Here is an 8196-nt window from a genome sequence, read left to right as displayed (position 1 = left end):
TTTTCTGCTTCCTTCCCCCATCTCACCCCTCGAATGCCTGCATCCTCCTCTCTAGGCCATTATTCTCACTTATGGCTCCAAGAACTATCCATACGCACACAAGTACACTTTAAACTTTCTTGGTTTGAAACCACACTAATTCATACTTACTTGCCTAAAAGACATCCCGCAGATCTCTCTTAAGACTAAAAATAATGTAACCCAGTTATTCAAATCAGAACATTCATATCTCCTTATCCAACGCATGTTTCCTACCTACACATCACCACCGTCTCTTCCTTAGCTTCATAATTGATCTCTTTTCCTACCCAGTCCCACTCCTCAGGGATTGAACGCCAGGCCTAACCGTGCTAAGGACACATTCTAACACAGTGCTAACATCCTAGCGGTCTTCTTCGCTTAAATTAAGCCCACGTTGGTCTTCATCTCGAGGGCTCAAGTAACCCTCCTGCCTCAGGCTCTAGGCCAGCACTAACATGCTCTGAGCTGGCAAGCTGTGATCTCTCTACAGTACAAATATAATCGTTCACACCTCTGTTTAGCCCCTTCAAAGCCTCTTCAACTGCCCTTAGGATAAAATAAATTTGCAAGGTCTTGCGTCATCGGGTCCCTCCCTATCTCACAGACCTTTGTATTACCTTTTCCTTTAGCCACATCAGGCTGTTGGCAGCTCCAGAACATACTTGAGCCTATCCCACCTCAACCCCCCAATTCAATTCTCAACAGTCCTTCACGAGTCAGCTGAGGCGACTTTCGACAAGAAATGGGAGTTCAAAAGGAAAATGCTGAAGGGATGCATTCCGAGGGAATCTGAGAAGTGCTGCTGTAAGGTCCAGGTTTCAGAACGTCTGGGTGACAGGAAGTTCAAAGCAAAGGTTAAATACAGATCTTGAACTTTCACCTAAGTTCACCGGGCAGTCCGACTCCGGTACTATTCCGCCCTTACATATCATGGCTGCCAGTCCCACTCTCCCAAGGGCCTTAAAGTTCGATACCAACCAGGTCTGGCGCCACCAAGGCTTCCACATTCAAATACGTTATCTCTCCACTTCTTAGAACCTCCCCGACGCCGCCGTTAAGAAAACCCGGCGTTGCCAGCTTGCCCCTAAGCAAGATGGCTGCCAGTCTCCAGTCTCTCTTCCCGACGTGAAGCTATCCACACCCCGCTTAATGCCGCTGCCAGGCTGCCCTCACCTAGTATGGCTACCCCGCTCATGCCTCGTTATGGTCTCGAAGCCGACACTAACCGGCCAGGTTCCGGGAGGCGCTGTGCAGGATGCAGCCACCCCCGCCCGGCCCTCCCCTCCCCCACGCCCGCGGCGGCGGCGGCGGCGGCGGCGGAGGCGGTGGCGGCTGGAGCCCGGATGCCGAGCCGGGAGACAGGCCCGGGAGAGCAGCGCGGATGGATCCAACATGGCGGCGCCGAACCTGAGCCGAGAGTGAGGCGGCGGGGCGGCCGGCGTGGGGAGGGGGAGTCGAGTGGGACGGGGCGGGGCCGGGCGGGGCGGCGAAGGGCTTGGGGAAGGAAAGTGAAGGGGGAGGTGGTGGCGACGTCCAGCCTGAGAACCTCCAGAGAGGGAGGTGACGGGACGCTACGAGGTGGGGGAAGGGAGCCGCCGAGGGGGGCGTGCAGGGGAGATGGCAACTGTGGGAGAGGGCAGGGGTCGGGGCGCAGGAGTGTGAGCATGGGGAGGGGCGTAAACAAGGGCCGGGGCTGGGCCAGGCCAGGGGCATTAAAGAGGCCGAGGTGGGGAGTGGGGCGGCGAGCCAGCGCCTGCGAGGGGTAGGAGCGGGAGGGAGAGGCTGAGGGTGTGGAGGGGAAAGGGGCTTGTGGCATGTGGTTGCAGGGGGGACTGGACTCCCGTGAGCGCTGTTGTGAGGACGTGGGGGGGGGGGTGTTGAATCGGACTTGAGACGTTTGCTGGAGGGAGGTTTTTAAAGTGTTCAAATTGGAAGCGGAAGGGCCTAGGGGAGAATTTGGGTGGAAGAGAAGAGAAGGAGGGCTTGGGGAATGGAGAGAGAGTGGAGATGTGACGAGGTAACGTAGAAAGTGAGAGACCTGGAGGAAAGTTTGGAAGGAAGGGGGATAGGGCAGTGGAGCTGCACGGATGAGAGAGGGTTTGGGGGTTTCCCTTTCCCCTGTGGAAAGGCAGCAGAGTTAAGCAGTATCAGTTGCAGCCAATTTTAATTGCCAGGCGCTTAGCTTTTAATAGGGTGGGAAGAGCAGAAAGGAATGGTCATGTGGGTTTGGAGAATTGGGGTTGAATGAGGGTTCAACCGGATTTGCTTTCCAAAATACTCTCTTGCTTACTGCTTCCTTGTTTTTCCTGATTACAAATAGGGAGATTAGTAAAGCACTTTCCTAGGTTTGTCTGTGTGTTTTTTTTTTCAATTAGCATTACAAGAATGGGGAAAGAGACTTTTCTGGAGCCTTATATACCAAGGTGTAGGCTCTGGAAGCCTGAGGAGAAAGTAGAAGAGACAGACCTGGCATTTAGGTAATCAGGCTAATTAAATATGCTTACCTTTACAGACCCTTCATTTGCTCCTCAAGTTCTAGGAGGGGAGAGGGTGTCCATGTGCATATTTAGAGAAAAAAAAAAAACCGTTCCTACTGGAGTGTAGAAGAGAGTGGGGCTGCCTCAGAAGTCATTTTGTTCTCATTGTGTGCTGAGGGAAAAAGGTGAAGAGTTTGATTCTGGCCTTGTGAGTGACGTGATGAGAAGGAAGAGCTTGCTTTGGCTGTATCTTTTCCCCTTCCAGTTCCCCCTTACCACTCATGTTGTAAGAAACTAGATGGAATAAGGAATTTTGGAAGACGAGATGGTATCAGGGTGATGGTTTATTCCCAGAAGTGGTAGACTTGGGGCCTTTCTTGCTATGAGGCATTGAGACTAGAAATTTTGGGGGCTGATACTATATTGTGAGTTGTGGATCTGAGAAGGGGACTTTGGTATGTTTGAGTTCTCTTTACTTTTGGAATAGTTAAGACAGTGAAATGGCTTTAGGCTTAGATGACTTTTTTTTGGCACTGACACTAACTGTGAACCTTTGAAGTTTCAGAATAAAGCTTGATATTCTGCTCTTTTACTCCCCCTTATTTGTTTTTGTTTTTGTTTTTCTGCTGGCTTTGAAACTTGTGCTAGGAAGAGCCCTGGGAAGTTAAATTTCTTGCAAAGGTAAGTCTGGAACTTTTTCTTGTTTGCACACAATGGGAGGGAATGAAAACGGTATGAGATGCATTGGGACAGAGTCTACTTAACCAGGTAGGTGCTAGGAAAAGGAGTTTGGCTGTCTCATTAAGGTTTGTGCAGTCACTGCTCAGGTAACTAGAGAAAGATAGAAGGAGGGAAAAGAGGGGATATTAAGTGTTCTGAGACTTGCCAGGCGGTGGTGGCGCACGCCTTTAATCCCAGCACTTGGGAGGCAGAGGCAGGCGGATTTCTGAGTTTGAGGCCAGCCTGGTCTACAGAGTGAGTTCCAGGACAGCCAGAACTACACAGAGAAACCCTGTCTCAAAAAACCAAAAAAAAAAAGAAAAGTGTTCTGAGACAAGGCCTCAGCTTTGGTTTGCTATTGTCTAGCTTTCTGGTCAGCTCTGAGTGAAACACGTTTAACATATGGAAGGCTGTGTTCTTGTACATTATCTATGAAATATTTCCCTTTGAGGGTGGCTGAGGTATTTCAGTGAGAAGGCTTTTCTTTTTTCCTAGTTTACTGTCTCTTCCAGCTGTTGAGAGTTCTTGGGATTTCTTGAAAACATACTGTGTAGTTCTGCCCTCCAGACAGACTTGGTTATGGTTTCCTGGTCCCGCCAGCATGAAAGTGCATCATGGGCTCTCAGTTCTCGAGACTGTACAAGTCGTTTTCACTTCAAGGTTCAAGCAGTAGTCCTTTCTGGAAGACAGGTTTGCACTGTGTAGTCCTGGCTAGTCTATAAATTGCTATGTAGACCAGGCTGGCCTCAGACTCACAGAGATCCATCTGCCTTTGCCTTCCAAGTGTGAGGACAAAAGGGATTTGCCAGTACACCTGGCTGTTGTCATTTGAAAAAAAAAAAAGTTCTTTCCCATGATTTTCTGGTAAGAGCTTCTGAGAGAGTCAAATATTTCTTTTCTTTCCTTCTTGTAAAAATATAGATGTTATTCCTGTTAGAAGCAAGACTGCCATTTTTATTCCAAGATAATTCTACACATTCTTTGCTTCAATAAGTCAAAGTACTTTAAAAAGTTAGGATTGTCTTTTCTGGATGGAAGAGTCTAGACTGCTTAGGTACAGAAATGCAATAGAGAGTAACCTATCAAGAAGAAACTGTCTAGGTACATATTGACTCTTACTGGCTCTTATGACTTCAGACCTCACTAAAGGAAACCAAACTACACCTCCAGAAAATTCAGCAATTCACCAGAATCTAGAATTATTCTGTGCTAAGTGGCAGAGCACTTACCTACTGAAACCCAAGGACCCTATGATTGATCCCTAGTTTAAAAAAAAAAAAAAATGCACATGAGTATTTGAACTACAGCAGGGACATCCAGTGGCTCAGTGCTTTTGTTTATAGTTGTGGAGGGGGGTTGTTTTGTTTGTTTGTAGGGTCTCACTGTAGACCAGGTTGGCTTAGAACTCAGAGATCCACCTGCCTCTGCCTCCCAGGTGCTGGGATTTAAAGGCGTGCGCCACCCTTTCTGCTCACTGCTGGTTTTGTCTCTTGGTATTTAGCAGTATTTGAAATGACCAACACATGAGTTCTTTCTAATCTGTTTGGAAGAAGGAGTTCTCTTCAGGGTGGCGTCTTTCATCTAGGAGCTCTGTGTTTAGGCTGGGATCCCGGGCCACTGAAAGCTGAGTATAGTTTGCTTTAAGAGGAAGTCGGTGATGTTCTTTTCATCCTAAAGTTAGATTCTTAGCCACCCTGGCTGGGTTGCTGAGTTAACTCACAATCCTGGATGATAATTAAGTGGGGAGAGCTGCCTCTCCCTGCGTGCCAGCCTCTTGACATTATTCTGGGAGATGTGCCTTGGGAAATGCTTGCTTCTGTGTTTTGCTTCATTGAATAGTATAAGTCTGACTAGTGACCTAACCAGGAAGGGCCTGCTGTCTAGTCTTGTTTGGGACTTTATAAATGGCACTGAGGATCGTTTGTGTTTGTCTTGAAGTTGGCATTTTTCTTATTCCTACAAAACTTCAGATTGAACTGGGTCAGAGTCGACCTGGAATGGACAGGAGGGAGTATGTCTGCCACTTGCTATTCACCTGACTGGCAACGGCAGGTGATGGAGGAGGCACTGCTGGGGTCAGATGATTGTCTTTGTGATAGTTGGATTCATGAGCTGAGAGAGCCTATGTCTGACTGACCCTCGTTTGCTTCTAGAATAAGATTGGATTGTTTTGGGGTGAAGCAACCTCATAGTTTCCTTCACAGATCTAATAAGGAAAGTGACATACAGCCTTTTTTAAGCCTTCATCATGTTTCACTTAAAATAGGATTCCTCAACCTTAACTACTATAGACATTTTGGTCCAGATATCTTTGTTGTTAGTAATTATCCCATGCTTCATATGATGTGTAACAGTATCTTGGCCTTATCATATGCTGGTAGTGAAACTCCCTTTCCACAAATGTTGACAATCAAAACTGTCTCCAGTCATTGCCAAATGTGCCCTGGCAGAGCAGATTGCTCCAGGTGGAGAACCACTGACCTAGAGCTCTGACAATGCCTAGTGCCTTGGATGATCTGGCCTGTCATCTGGGACCTAATGGTGACTTTCTCTCCCTGTCAGAGATTGAGACCTATTGCAGAATTACATTGATTATATAATTAGGACTATAGTGTTTTCCTTTATTTTGCCTCATTTTCTAGGGACAGAGTATGTATATGTGGGGGTGGTTTTTCTTAATTGCTTTGAATTAGGGAAACCAAGCAACAATCTGCTCTTCTGACTGGTTGGATGTGAAACCTGCCCATCTGTTTTCTCTGGGATCCTTATAACCAGCCGCTGGCCAAAGGGCACAGGTTGGGTGGGGATGATGGAAAAGTTGCAGGGACTCAACTGAAGGGAGCTCAGTTTCTCCTGCTGCCTACTTGACTAAGAAGGTATTTCTCCTCAGCAACCCCATTTGTGCCAAGTGACAGCAGGTGAAAGGAGGGGAAGAGACAAGGAAAACCAGTGTTTGAATAATGATTTTCTCAGCTGTTTCCCCATACTTTGGGTGAGGTACCTGGGCTTTAAAAACTACATGTGGATCATATTTATTTTTTACTCTTTCCCTGAACCCAAAGGAGAATTAAAGTCTCTACACTTTCCTTGTTGGCTTCCTATGGGAGGAAAGACCAGGCTCTATTGCTTCTCTGCTAACTCACCAGCATGACTCTTCTGAAGGAGCTTACCATTCTGTTCTTCTTCTCTTTTGGGTTCTACAAATGGAATCCAAGGCCTCTTGAGTGGTGAGCATCGCTCTACCACCATTAATTTCCAAAGCTTTTCATTTTTTGTCTTGTAGTTTAGCCAGTATCTTCACGTGTAAAGTAGTCAGAACACCATCTTGTTAAATAGGGTCTTTTGGTGTCCGTAGTTTTCTGTGGTGTGGAGACAGCTCTGACTAGCGAGAGCTAGTGCATGGTTACTGAGTGTGTTTGTGTGTACACTTCTCACCTGCTCCAATCTGAGACAGGTTTCACTATATAACTCAGACTGGCCTTTCGCTGTCTGCCTCAGCTTTCCTGATTCTGGGATTATAGGCGTGTACGTGCACCACCATTCCTGGTTTACATGTGTCTTTTGAGTGGGGATCTCTCTCACTCTTGGGCTCTGTTAGGTTTGGTTTTCAGCTGGTGTTGCTTGTATTGACCTCCTGGAAATTAAGTTCAGTTCTCAACAACAGGCTGCTGCTATAGCTGTCTACTACTAAGTATTATGATATAAAGTTGACTTTGGTTTAGCACTGCTCCATGAATTTTGCAGGATCTAAATAATTTTACTATACTGATATAAAAGAAATGTTCAGTTTTCCATAAGAGCTCAGAAGATGACCATTTAAGTCAGCCTTGGAGATATAAAGATAGTTTGTGAATTGACTCTTGTTTTGTTTTCCTTTCTAAGGTAGTCTTAGTAGCTGGCCTCAAACTCATTGAGATATGTTTGCCTCTGCTTTTGCATTGTTGGGATAAAAGGTAAGAAGCTACAGTGCCTAGATAAATTGTTGATGTTGTTTGGTTTTTGTGTTTGTTTGTTTGAGACCGGGTTTCTTTGTATAGTCTTGGGTGTTCTAGAACTCTCTCCGTAGACTAGGTTGGCCTTGAACTCACAGAGCTGGGATTAAAGGCATGTGCTACCACCACCCAGAGTGAGGTGGGTCTTCTGAGTTAGTCATCTGAAAGAGAGGGGCTTATAGGGATGTGAAATAGACAGATGAGAAAGGGAAACAGCCTGGAGAAAGTAGAGAGGAGTGAACGAGTTACATAATATATGTAAATTCTAACCAAATGGATAATGTTGGAAAACTAATCGTTAATAAAAGCTGAGAAGGGTGGTAGATGATGAAGATACGCAGGTTTGTTCTGGAAGGCGGGATAAACAGTACTCAGAAGTCTTCTTACAGGTGAAGAGCGGGATTCCTCCTCCCTTGTATCCTCAGCTCCGGTTTTCATTTTAGATGTTAGCAGTTAAATATGGGAGTAGATTTCTGTAGGTAAAGACCGATGGTGACAGGCTAGGTGTGATGGTGATACAGAGCGGGCAGAGCTTTAGGAGTTGGACCCAGCCTAATTTACATAGAGAGTTCCAGGACAGCCAGGGATACATAGAGAAACCTTGTCAAAACACTGCTTCCCCAGAAGTATTGATGGTGGTAGTGCATGCCTGTAATCCTATCATTCAGGAGGCTTAGGTAGGATGATTGAAAGTTCAGTGCCTACTTAGGTTATATAACAAGTTTAAGGCCAGTCTGGGCTTCATTTTGAGATCTTGTGTCAATATGAAAAGTTAAAAGTTTTGGAGAACAGAGACTTCTTGAAAGAGTCATTTTTAGGAGCTGGTGAGATGGCTCAGCAGGCTTAGGCACTTGTTACCAAGCCTGATAACCTGACTTCCATCCCTGGGACCCATTCAGTGGGAAGAAGAGAACTGACCCCTGAAAGATGTCCTCTGACTTCCACATGTGCACTGTGGTACATATACTCACACGAATATATATATA

The 8196-nt window shown here is 46.3% G+C and overlaps 1 protein-coding gene across 3 annotated transcripts in view; it reads left to right on the top strand.

Moving 5' to 3' along the window:
- The first annotated feature begins 1349 nt into the window (after positions 1-1349).
- Dedd (death effector domain containing) overlaps positions 1350-8196 on the top strand; it is a 13539-nt gene continuing 6692 nt past the window's right edge. Inside the window, exons 1-3 of one of the 3 annotated variants that reach the window (XM_028787776.1) lie at positions 1350-1439; positions 3147-3179; positions 7101-7171. The gene's annotated coding sequence lies outside the window, so the exon portion shown is untranslated. Of the gene's footprint in view, positions 1440-1580; positions 1600-3146; positions 3180-7100; positions 7172-8196 lie in introns of those variants that run through there. The other 2 variants (XM_028787778.1, XM_028787779.1) reach the window with 2 other exon arrangements.

Source organism: Grammomys surdaster, unplaced genomic scaffold (assembly GCF_004785775.1).
Source record: "Grammomys surdaster isolate TR1022 unplaced genomic scaffold, NIH_TR_1.0 125672, whole genome shotgun sequence".
Lineage (NCBI taxonomy): Eukaryota > Metazoa > Chordata > Mammalia > Rodentia > Muridae > Grammomys > Grammomys surdaster.
Note: the sequence above shows the minus strand (reverse complement) of the source record. Positions and strands in the feature narration are given on the sequence as shown.